The 12860-nt window shown below is 40.8% G+C and overlaps 1 long non-coding RNA gene across 2 annotated transcripts in view; it reads left to right on the forward strand.

Annotated features, from left to right (window-relative positions):
• Positions 1-11904, forward strand: part of LOC309638848 — a 28743-nt gene extending 16839 nt beyond the window's left edge. For both annotated transcript variants that reach the window (XR_014251327.1, XR_014251328.1), the window contains exon 5: positions 8011-11904. This is a non-coding gene — a long non-coding RNA (uncharacterized lncRNA). The remainder of the gene's footprint in view (positions 1-8010) is intronic.
• The last annotated feature ends 956 nt before the right edge of the window (positions 11905-12860 follow it).

Raw genomic sequence — 12860 nt, forward strand, 5'->3', positions numbered from 1 at the left:
CTTTCAGAAGATATTTCCCTTTTTTCAAAGCATTTATTTTTTTTTTAATTATTTATTTATTTATTTATTTAATTAATTTATTTATTTATGGCTGTGTTGGGTCTTCGTTTCCGTGCGAGGGCTTTCTCCAGTTGCGGCAAGTGGGGGCCACTCTTCATCGCGGTGCGCGGGCCTCTCACTATCGCGGCCTCTCCCGTTGCGCAGCACAGGCTCCAGACGCGCAGGCTCAGTAATTGTGGCTCACGGGCCCAGTCGCTCCGCAGCATGTGGGATCTTCCCAGACCAGGGCCCGAACCCGTGTCCCCTGCATTGGCAGGCGGATTCTCAACCACTGCGCCACCAGGGAAGCCCCAAAGCATTTATTTTTTAAGGTTTATTTTTTTTAATCACAAAACTAGCACGTATTTGGTGTAGGAAAAAAGCACAAATAAGAAAATCAAAATCACTTATGATCACATTAAATAGAATATCTATTGTTACACCTTTTTTCTTTTAACTTTTTATTTATTATTTATTTATTATTTTTATTTTTGGCTGTGTTGGGTCTTCGTTTCTGTGTAAGGGCTTTCTCCAGTTGTGGCGAGTGGGGGCCACTCTTCATCGCGGTGCGTGGGCCTCTCACTATCACGGCCTCTCTTGTTGCGGAGCAGAGGCTCCAGACGCTCAGGCTCAGTAGTTGTGGCTCACGGGCCCAGTTGCTCCGTGGCATGTGGGATCTTCCCAGACCAGGGCTCGAACCTGTGTCCCCTGCATTGGCAGGCAGATTCTCAACCCCTGCGCCACCAGGGAAGCCCTGTTACACCATTTTAATAACTCTGACTACATATTAAGTCTTGAGCTTTTCTAGAGTGAGAACTCCCCTCCCACACTCTACTCTTTTTCTTTTTTCCCCACTCTCTTCTTTTTTTTTTCTTTTTTTAACATCTTTATTGGAGTACAATTGCTTTAAAATGTTGTGTTGGTTTTTGCTGTATAACAAAGTGAATCAGCTATATGTAGACATATATCCCCATACCCCCTACGTCTTACATCTCCTTCCCACCCTCCCTATCCCACCTCTCTAGGTGGTCACAAAGCACCAAGCTGATCTCCCTGTGCTATGCAGCTGCTTCCCACTAGCTATCTATTTTACATTTGGTAGTGTATATATGTCCATGCCACTCTCCTCGTCCCAGCTTACCCTTCCCACTCCCCGTATCCTCAAGTCCATTCTCTACGTCTGCATCTTTATTCCTGTCCTGCCCCTAGGTTCTTCAGAACCTTTTTTTTTTTTTTTAGATGCCATATATATGTGTTAGCATATGGTATTTGTTTTTCTCCTTCTGACTTACTTCACTCTGTATGACAGACTCTAGGTCCATCCACCTCACTACAAATAACTCAATTTCGTTTCTTTCTATGACTGAGTAATATTCCATTGTATATGTGTGCCACATCTTCTTTATCCATTCAACTGTTGATGGACACTTAGGTTGCTTCTATGTCCTGAATATAGAGCTGCAATGAATATTGTGGTACATGACTCTTTTTGAATTATGGTTTTCTCAGGGAATATGCCCAGTAGTGGGATTGCTGGGTCGTATGGTAGTTCTATTTTTAGTTTTTTAAGGAACTTCCATACTGTTCTCCATAGTGGCTGCATCAAATTACATTCCCAACAACAGTGCAAGAAGGTTCCCTTTTCTCCACACCCTCTCCAGCATTTATTGTTTCTAGAGTTTTTGATGATGGCCATCTTACTGGTATGAGGTGATACCTCATTGTAGTTTTGATTTGCATTTCTCTAATAATTAGTGATGTTGAGCATCCTTTCATGTGTTTGTTGGCAATCTGTATATCTTCTCTGGAGAAATGTCTATTTAGGTCTTCTGCCCATTTGGGGATTGGGTTGTTTGTTTTTTTGATATTGAGCTGCATGAGCTGCTTGTAAATTTTGGAGGAGATTAATCCTTTATCAGTTGCTTCATTTACAAATATTTTCTCCCATTCTGAGGGTTGTCTTTTCATCCTGTTTATGTTTTCCTTTGCTGTGCAAAAGCTTTTAAGTTTCATTAGATCCGATTTGTTTATTTTTGTTTTTACTTCCATTTCTCTAGGAGGTGGGTCAAAAAGGATCTTGCTGTGATTTATGTCATACAGTGTTCTGCCTATGTTTTCCTCTAAGAGTTTTATAGTGTCTGGCCTTACATTTAGGTCTTTAATCCATTTTGAGTTTATTTTTGTGTATGGTGTTAGGGACTGTTCTAATATCATTCTTTTACATGCAGCTGTCCAGTTTTCCCAGCACCACTTACTGAAGAGGCTGTCTTTTCTCCATTGTATATTCTTGCCACCTTTATCAAAAATAAGGTGACCATATGTGCATGGGTTTCTCTCTGGGCTTTCTGTGCTGTTCCATTGATCTATATTTCTGTTTTTGTGCCAGTACCATACTGTCTTGATTAGTGTAGCTTTGTAGTATAGTCTGAAGTCAGGGAGCCTGATTCCTCCAGCTCCGTTTTTCTTTCTCAAGATTGCTTTGGCTATTCGGGGTCTTTTGTGTTTCCATACAAATTGTAAAATTTTTTGTTCTAGTTCTGTGAAAGATGCCATTGGTAGTTTGATAGGGATTGCATTGAATCTGTAGATTGCTTTGGGTAGTATAGTCATTTTCACAATGTTGATTCTTCCAATCCAAGAACATGGTGTATCTCTCCATCTGTTTGTATCATCTTTAATTTCTTTCATCAGTGTCTTACAGTTTTCTGCATACAGGTCTTTGGTCTCCTTAGCTAGGTTTATTCCTAGGTATTTTATTCTTTTGGTTGCAATGGTAAATGGGAGTGTTTCCTTAATTTCTCTTTCAGATTTGTCATCATTAGTGTATAGGAATGCAAGAGATTTCTGTGCATTAATTTTGTATCCTGCTACTTTACCAAATTCATTGGTTAGCTCTAGTAGTTTTATGGTAGCATCTTTAGCATTCTCTGTGTAGAGTATCATGTCATCTGCAAACAGTTACAGCTTTACTTCTTTTCCAGTTTGGATTCATCTTATTTCTTTTTCTTCTCTGATTGCTGTGGCTATAACTTCCAAAACTATGTTGAATAATAGTGGTAAGAGTGGACAACCTTGTCTTGTTCCTGGTCTTAGAGGAAATGGTTTCAGTTTTTCACCATTGAGAATGATGTTGGCTGTGGGTTTGTCGTATATGGTCTTTATTATGTTGAGTTAAGTTCCCTCTTTGCCTACTTTCTGGAGGGTTTTTATCATAAATGGGTGTTGAATTTTGTCGAAAGCTTTTTCTGCATCTATTGAGATGATCATATGGTTTTTATCCTTCAATTTGTTAATATGGTTTACCACACTGACTGATTTGCGTGTATTGAAGAATCCTTGCATTCCTGGGATAAACCCCACTTGATCATGGTCTATGATCCTTTTAATGTGCTGTTAGATTCTGTTTGCTAGTATTTTGTTGAGGATTTTTGCATCTATGTTCATCAGTGATATTGGCCTGTAGTTTTCTTTCTTTTCCCCACTCTATTCTTTATCTTCAAATTTTTCTGAGCTATTCTTGGCCATTTGCTCTTTTATTTGAATTTAAGAATTAGGTTTTACTAAAACTCTGTTGGGATTCTTATTGGATTTGCATTCTTTTTATAGATTAATTTGAGTAGAATTGAAGATTTTACTATATTGGTTCCTCTCTTTCATAAACACAGTATATTTCTCCATTAATTTATGTCTATTTTAATGTCTTTTTTTAAATATGGAAAGCTTCAGAAATTTGTGCGTCATTTTTGCACAGGGGCTGTGATCATCTTCTCTGCACTGTTCCAACTTTAGTATATGTGTTGTCAAAGCGAGCATTTAGAAGAAATTTCTTAACTGTTGGATTATATTAGGAGGGAAAGGTCACATAGTCTTCATGCTCTTTATGAGACTGAAAAAGAGATTAATCTGGACTAATTATTTCTATCAAACATAAAAGCATTTAGTTGTGTGCTGACAATGGGGAAAATGTCTCTGGCTTTTGCTATCTTGCCCCTTCTAGTATCTAAACAGAAACTCTTTTTCTGTTGATGGTCTTGACAGAGAAGTGCAGCAGGACAAAGGGGTTGGGAAGACAGGGAAAAGAAAAGGAAAAGAAGATGGCCAGATATGACTAGGAAGAGGGCTGGGGAGGAGGGACGGCTGATTGGGCAGGTGAAATGGGTGGAGAGCAGTGGGGGGGGGGGGGAGCACATGACAGCAAGTGTGGATTCTCTGAGTTTTGCTTTTCTAGAAAACCAGCAGCATCACTTGGGATCTTATTAGAAATTCAGAATATTGGCCCCATTCAGATTCACCCAATCAGAATCTTCATTTTAACAAGATCCCCAGGTAATTCTTATGCACATTACAGTTCCAGAAGCTCTTAGTCGCCCCCAACCAGTCTGAGCCAGTCCTGATTGGTGTCATCAGCCTTAGACCTATTAATAGACAAAACTGGTTTGGTTGCCTAGAGACTGGAAATCTGGTTCCTCCTGTAGATGCTGAGTCTCAGAGTTCTCTTACCACTTTGGCCAAAGCCTTGGGACTCCAGTTGGCCTCAGTTTCTCTGCTACGCATGCCAGTTCTCAGCAGGGATTGGATCCTGGCCCTAGACCCCAGCTTCCTCAGCTCGGGTCCTCGTGCTTTGCCAAATTCTTGCTCTGCCCATTCCTCTGGGAAGCAGGATGTGCTTTTCTACTCCCTTCTCAGCTTCTGCTGGGGACCTGCTGTGACTGGACCAATCACCTGGAACTGTGCCTGATTTTGACTATTGTCACCAGGACTTCTTCCAGAACTGCTGGCAGAGAGGATGCACTCAGATCTCCTAATAGTCTGGCTCAATCTGTGTTAGTCATGCCCTTTGACCGCTGCACACTGGTCTGCCTTGCTGCCTCCTGGGGATGGGCCAGCTTCTGAAGACAAATGCTCTGTCCCCTCTGTCACACTGGATCTTGGCTTCTTCCCCCTTCCCATGGCCTGAGCTGATGTGGTCCCAACCTGCCTTGCACACAAATTTCTCCTACAAAAGAGAAGGAGGCCAGCAGAGAACGAGGGAAGCAGGCCTCAGCCCCTTCTCTCTCTTAACTTCTGTAACACTGGGACTTCATGGCACTGCTTGTGTGTAGACCTTGAGATTCCAAGCATTGCCCTTGGAGCCCTTCAGGTAAAAGATATCCTAAAAGTCCTGGACGACTACTGACTACAAACAGGCCCAGTGGTTTTGCATAACTGGTACTTTTCGGTCCTTTTTCCAAGGTGGAGAAAAATCTCTGTGGCCTGACTTACTTTATCAAAACAGGCCAATCCATATAGAAGCTCAATAATTTCTCTGGTTACCATATAACCATTTCACTTTGACTGATGGTGTTATACATCCTGCCATGCTCAATTTATGGTGGAACATTATACAAACTGTATCACATCTGCTACCGTGTTTTAAGCCAGCACAAAATGGTATGACATTCACAACAATCAGGTTGGCCGTCAGTTATAGAGGCCAATTTTTATATAAACGTTACTCTCCACTAATTAATAGACCACTGACTATATCTTTTAGACTGTTGCATCATTTCTATTCCTAAGAACTATTCTTAAAAGAATAGATTAAAAAAAGAAAAAAGAAGGAGAAGACGAAAAAGAAGAAAGAAAACAAAAAAGTGTGGCAGCGCCCACAGGAGCTAAGTAATGGTGTGGGTGTTGTTTCCGTTATTTACATACGTAACACTTTCATAAGAATCCAAATGTCTTACAAAAGAAAATACAAATTGCAGTAAAGAGGCGATAACACAGTAAGACACAGAGAAAACAATTACCCAAAGGAAGATTTAAATTTGGCATCAATCGTCTGCAGCGAAAGAATGGGTAAGTATCCACTGACTCTGTTTGTACATACAAAGGTAGGCACGTGGTGGCATTTGCCACGGTCAGAAAAGAAGTTCCATGTAAAGTAGAAGGAAAAGTAGTAATTAAAAATGTCTCAAATCGTTTTGAATAAGAAATACATGCTATTTAATGAAGTCACTCCAAGTTTCCAAAGTTGCATGACAATCTCATTGAATGAGCAGAGATGGGTAAATATATGATTTTCCAAAAAGCAGTCTTGGCCAAGCAAAATCAAAGGTCCAGGAAGAAGTTACTCAAGATTAGCAAGAGGATATGGATAGGAAATAGACCTATTCATTGCACTTTTCTGAAGGTCCAGATTTTCTCAGGATAGACTTTATTGATAAATTATGAAGAAACTGTATTTGAAGTTAGTATAAAAACCCCAATTTTGATGGATAACATGAAAACTCTCCTTTAGTTGCTTTCAGTTTTATGCCTGATGTTATGTCATTATTTGAACAGGGTTCCAACAAACCATTCAAACTTTTGGAAAAGCGGAAACCTGATACCAGGGGAAAATACTCTCAGGAAAACTGTCTAAAATGTTGCAGAGGCTTAAAAAGTGATGAGTATATAGAACAACACATCACTACCAGTGCTATGATAACTTTAGTATGTGCAGTTATGGTCAAACCACTCAAAATTACAATGTCATTTGTCTTCTTTGTATCTCTTTTGTTTTTACAAGTCACATGGCAAAATCAACAAATACTACATCATCCCTCTGAGGATTCAGCTGTGGAAAAAGCATCTGCTAGCTCATCTCTAGGGTAGCTATTATTAGCTTGCTTTGATTCTCTCATACGATACATACCCATGCTTATTAAGCTGTTTGTTTGCCTCCTTTGTCATATTCCTCTATGATTATGACTACCGCTATGCAGTGTATTCCAGTGCAACCCAGAGGTACCCATTTCCATAGGCCTTTCCAAAATTGATGTAATCTCCCTAGTTTTAAAAACATTATTTGGGGGGGGAAAAAAACATGCAACATCATATTTGCACTGATATTAAACCTTTCTATAGAAAATATCCAGTACCTGTACTGGGTTGTATAGTGTTACCCCCGCCCCCCCAGATCCATGATCACTCAGAACCTGCGAATATGACCTTATTTGGAAATAGGGTCTTTGCAGATGTAGTCAAATTAAGATGATGTCATATTGGATTAGGGTGGGCCCTAAATCCAATGACTGGTGTTCTTATAAGAAGGTCCTGCAGAGACATGGATGTACAGGAAGATCATCAAATGAAGACGGAGAAACTGGAGTGATGCAGCTGTAAGCCAAAGATTGCCAGTTACCATCAGAAGCTAGGAGAGAGGCTCAGTACAGATTCTAATCTCAGAGCTTTTGGGGGGATGTAGCCTTGCTAACACTTTGATTTTGGACTTCTAGTCTCTAGAACTGTCAGATATAAATTTCACTTGTTTAAACCACCCAGTGTACGGTATTTTGTTGTGGCAGCCCTAGGAATCTCCAGATTATGCAAGTAAGTACTTTAAATTACATAAAGACTTGCTATTAACTTTCCCTTAGATGATGAAAGTAGGGGAGGAAAAGGCTACTTGTCACGGTGACATGGCAAGTGTAGACCAAAGATGGGATTAGAAACTGGTCATTCTGGCATCACAAGGCAGGTAGAACTGTAAAAGAATGAAAGTTTCAGGTAAACCACTAAGACACTGATTTCACATTTTAAAGTGAGGTATAAGACCTCCATTTTGCAAAATTTGCAACACAGGTTGTCAAAATCTGATTACATGGCTTTTCAACCCCTTACGTATAATAAATACATAGTACATTAAAAATGAAAACTAGAGATTCGAGGTGAGGGTTGTTTTGTATAGAGTAGTCTGTGTGCTGGGTGTCCTCCCCCCAGCCAACCTTTCTAAATCTCTGGGGGCAAATAAAATGTGAGTGGTTCCGTTGAATCAGATGTGGGCCACTCACAAGAGAAAGCAGACATGGGGTTATCTTGCATCCTTTCTAAGAGGGTCATTTGGATGGATAACCAGATGAACAAAAATATGGAGCTGGTACCAGATTCCTGGGGTCCCAGGAAAGAGTAAGTGATCAGCCACATTAAGATGTATCCATTCATCTGCAGGGAAATCCAGGTGAGAGAAGCCCTACCCTGGAGCATCTCCGGAAAACTCATACAAACCAACAAGAGAGGCAACTTGGTATATCTGTCAAGGCCAAAGAACTCTGATACTAGCTCTTCACACCACTACCAGGCAAAGAACTCTGATACTAGCTCTTCACACCCCTACCAGGCAAGTAAGAACTTTCTTGCTCCCCTCTCCTCATCTTCCTCCCAGTATTCTAACTGCAGAGAAGTGTGCAGTCACCTTCTGAGAACTGCAAGGGGCAGGGATCAGAAAAGAAAGGGTACATGGGTTGCTCTCCTAACCCAGTTGTAGCTCTTTGTAGGAGGCTGAGATGGGGATGGGAGAAACCTGTTGACGTTTTTACTGTGATATGAATCCAGACACGTTAATTACTGACCAAAGGATATACTGCCTGGAAGTGACTAGAAGAATGAAAATTTGATCTAAATTTCACCCAAAAGCAGAGAAAGTGCTAACTCTGTGGAATAAATTTGAAGTGTTGCTTTATGATTGATTACATCCTATGAGTCACACTTGTTCAATGTAACAGTTACATAACCATTTCTAAATGCAATTGAATGGAGTTCTTATAGAACCTTCTGTAGTGTTTTCCCCTACGAAGTCACTGTGTTTCTGTCTGAAATTTGGAAAATTATATGTCAAATTGTCCTCACAGAGAATTCTGTCCTTTTTACTCTATTGTTGATCAGCACTTATGAAATTTCTAAACTGAAAAGCATTATATGCTTGGTACAGATTAGGTGCTCAATAAATGTTGAATTAATAAAGAAATGAATGGGTAGTGAAGAGAAACCCTGATTGCCTGGGTTCTTTATAAACCCAGGCTCTCCTCAGATTTCTTTATGGTAGAGTAAGAAATATCCCAGGTTGGTGATTTCTGAGACATTCCAACCAGACACTTACGGTCTCCTTACATGGAATTACAAAACATTAGCATTAGAAGGAAACTTAGGAGGTGATTTAGCCCAACCCTTTCATTTTACAGATGAAGGCCCAAAGAAGTGAAATAATTTGATTAAGGTCACCTTTTTCTATAGTATCAGTGCTAGGTCTGGAGACTCTGACAGCTGACTAACTGATAGTGACATTCCTTGGTTTCTGAGCTTCTTGCTAGCTTGGCTTTGGTGGAGTGATAGCTTATGTTCTCTTGTTAGTTTTTTCATCAATAAAAACAGAAGTTGCACCTAAGAAGCAAGCATGAAACATCTACTTGTGCTCAGAATTGCACCTGTACTTGGAATAGAGTGAGGAGTTAGGACCAGCTACTGCCCTCAAGGAGCTTATAGCCAAGTGGGGGAGACCGACAAGTAAAACACAATTATAACGAAGTGGGCTAAGTGCTATGAAAGAAAGAATCACAGTGAGCTACTTAGATAAAGCACCTCATCCAGCCTAAGGGTCATGGAGGGCTTGTTAGAGGAGGTGACATCTGAGTTGAGTCCTGAGAATGAGGAAATGTTAATAATCATGGTGTGTTTAGCAAACCCTAAGTATTGTACTATGGAGGTATCACTGAGTACAAGGGGGTGGGAAGAGAGATGGGTCAGGTAGATAAGCAGGAGCCCAAACATGGAGGGATTTCCATGCTATATAAGATGTGTAGACTTTACAGAAAGTCTATCAAAAATGACTGAAGTATTTTTTGCAGGGGACTTATGAGGTCTGATTTCTGCCTCAGATATAACAGTCCAGCTACAGAATGGGGAACAGCTTTGAGTGGGATAATGTAGGCAGAGAGTCCAGCTGGGAAACTATTGAAATAATCTAGGTAAGAAAAAATGGCAGTAGAGATGGAAAAGGCAAAAGAATTTAAGAGCAATGTGCTATGGACTGACTTGTGTACCCCTCTTCCCCTAAAGCCCAATGTGATGGTATTTGGAGATGGGGACTTTGGGAGATAATTAGGTTTAGAAGAGGTCATGAGGGTGCCCCCCTCCATGATGGGATTAGTGCCCTTATAAGAAGAAACACCAGAAAGCTTGCATTCTCTCTTCACCATGTGAGGGCAAATTAAGAAGGCAATCCTCTACAAGCCTGGAAGAGAGTCCTCACCAGAAACTGAACATGCTTTGATTTTGGACTTCTAACCTTCAGAACTGTGAGAAAATAAATTTCTGTGTTTAAGCTAGCCGGTCTGTGGTATTTTGTTATGGCAGCCCAAGCTGAGTAATACACAAAGGAAGTTGAATGAAGGATGCAGTGATGTATTAGATGTAGGGAATAAGGATAGTGAGGCGCCAAGGGTCGGATGAGTGTCCAGACTTACTGTGTAAAGAGAGAAGCCTAAGAAAGGGAACACTGGCAGAGAAAGGGGAAACTTGGTAGAGACCAAAGAGAGTAGCCAGAGAGATTAAGGGAAAACAGAAGAGGCCAAGAGAAGGGAGGTTTTTTTTTTAAAAAAAAGATAATGTTCAATTGTGCAAATATTATAAAGATGTCAAGTAAGGTAAGGTTGAAAGGTATCCGCTGGCTTCAGTGATAAGTGCATTTGGAGATATTGGCAAGAATTGTTTCAACACTGTGAGGGCAGATATGATACCACAGTTGATTGAGGAGAGAATGAGATGTCAGGAAGTATAGACAGCTAGTATAGGAAGCACATTTAAGAATCCTTGCTTTGAAATGGGGAAGAGAAGTGGATAGGTAATGAGAAGGGAAGGAAGCAAGGGGGATTTTTTTAATGATATAAGATAAGCTTTTTAGGAGGGATGACGTTGAGGACATACTAGAAGAGAGGCAATAATTGATGAGCAAGGTTACTGAGTGTGCAGGCCATGATGGGCTACATAGCTCAGATGCCGAGACCGGTTTTAGAAGGAGGGGCTTCATCCTCCATCATGGGAGGGAAGTAAGAATGAATGCAGATGTGTGCAAGATTGTAGGTGCAGAGTCAGTCCTATCTGATGGCTTCCATTTTCTTCACGAGGTAGCAGGTGAGAGTGAGGTAGGTGGTGAGATGTTAGGAAAGGGGATGGAGGAGGTGGCTTCAGTTACTTGTGTGAGGAATGGGAGAGAGAAACAGAGGGCTGACGATAAACACAGTAGGCATGGCTGGCAGCATGGGGGCAATTGGAAATTTTATACCATGGAATTTTGGTGCACCAATTCCCTCCACTGTGCAATTTTTCTTCTTCATACTTAGCTGCCTAAACATAGAAGGAGGCAGAGAATTAGGCTGTTACAAAGTTTGGGTTTTGCCAGTGAATGAGAATGAAGGACAATGGGAAGGAAGTTGAGGAGGTCAAGGAAATAAAAAGTTAGGAGCTCAGAGGATTTCTCCTTCTAGGGATATGGAGTAGACATATTTTCCCCATTCTTCCTGCTAGGTATAAGTAAAAAATCCTGGATGTTATATACAAAACAAACGTGAAAAGACTGAAAGGTGAAGCAAAGAAAGCAGACCAGCTAGGGATCTTGAGAGTGGAGAGATGACACAGTGGTGAGTTCCCTGGGTTTTCCTTTCGCCTCATATATTGCAGACTCAGAGTGGAAGAAGGTGGCAATCCACAAACACAGACAAAAAGGGCCCCAACAAAGGTCTGCTTTCTCTAAGGACAGGAAAAAGGCAGTCTAAAAAGATAGAAAACTTTTAGACAATAAGAGCTTTACCAGCATCAAACATTACAGAAAAAAAACCGACCCCGCCTTCACCAGCAAAGGCTGAATTGGGGGCCTAGACTTCCACAATCACTAGGCTGTAACAAGACATCCTAACCCCTTTGCTGGAATTTCATCCTTGCTGGGTGGTAGTTCCTCCTCCTGAACCCCCTACTCCCTAGCTCCGGTATTAGTTGAGACCAGATAGGGAGCACAGACTAATACTCTCACCCTGAAGTAACAAGGCATTCTTCCCTCTCTCCACTGGGGTGGTGTCAGAGAACGCCTAGGAGTAATGAAGAGCATCCTCCCTTGACTGTCAACAGAGGCCGAGTGGGACCTGAACTTCTACCCTCACCTGGCAGTAATGAAGCAGTGTCTACCACTCCGTCCCCAGCAAGAGCAGTGTCAGAGGAAGCCAGCTAAAACAGAAGGTTGAAATAAGATCCAAAGTCTCAAAACATATATCCCAAATATCCAGGTTTCAATAAAAATTACTTGTCATACCAACTGTATTAGGTCCCTAGGACTGCCATAACAAAGAATCACAAATTCGATAGCTTAAACAACAGAAATTTATTCACTCACAGTTCTGGAAGCTAGAAGCCAGAAATCAGGATGTCAGCAAGAACATGTTCCCTCTGAAGTCTCCAGCGAAGAATCCTTCCTTGCCCTTTTCTAGTTTCTGATGGCCCCTTACATTGCTTGTAGCTGCATCACTTCAATCTCTGCCTCTCTCATCACATGGTTATTTTCCTTATGTGTGTGTCTGTGTGTTCTCTTCTTATAAGGACACTAGTCATTGAATTTAGGGCCCACCCTAATACACTATGACCTCACCTTAACTAATTACATCTGCAAAGACCCTATTTCCAAATAAGGTTACATTCTGAGGTTCCAGGTGAAAATGAATTTATGGGGAACGTTATTCAACCCACTGCACCGTCATGCCAAGAACCAGGACGGTCTCAAACTGAATGAAAGAAAACAATCAAAAGATGGCAACAGCTACATGGGAGATACGTTAGAATTATTCGACAAAGATCTTAAAGCATGATAAAAATACTTATATGAGAAATTACAAAAACACATTAAAAAAAGAAAATCTCAGCAAACAAAAAGAAGATATAGGAAGAAACAAATGGAAATTTTAGAAGAGAAAGATACAATAACCAAAGCAAAAGACTCAGTAGATGAGCTGAAGAGTAGAGAGGGCAGAGGAAAGAAT

Source organism: Balaenoptera physalus, assembly GCF_965194825.1.
Source record: "Balaenoptera physalus genome assembly, chromosome: 11".
Lineage (NCBI taxonomy): Eukaryota > Metazoa > Chordata > Mammalia > Artiodactyla > Balaenopteridae > Balaenoptera > Balaenoptera physalus.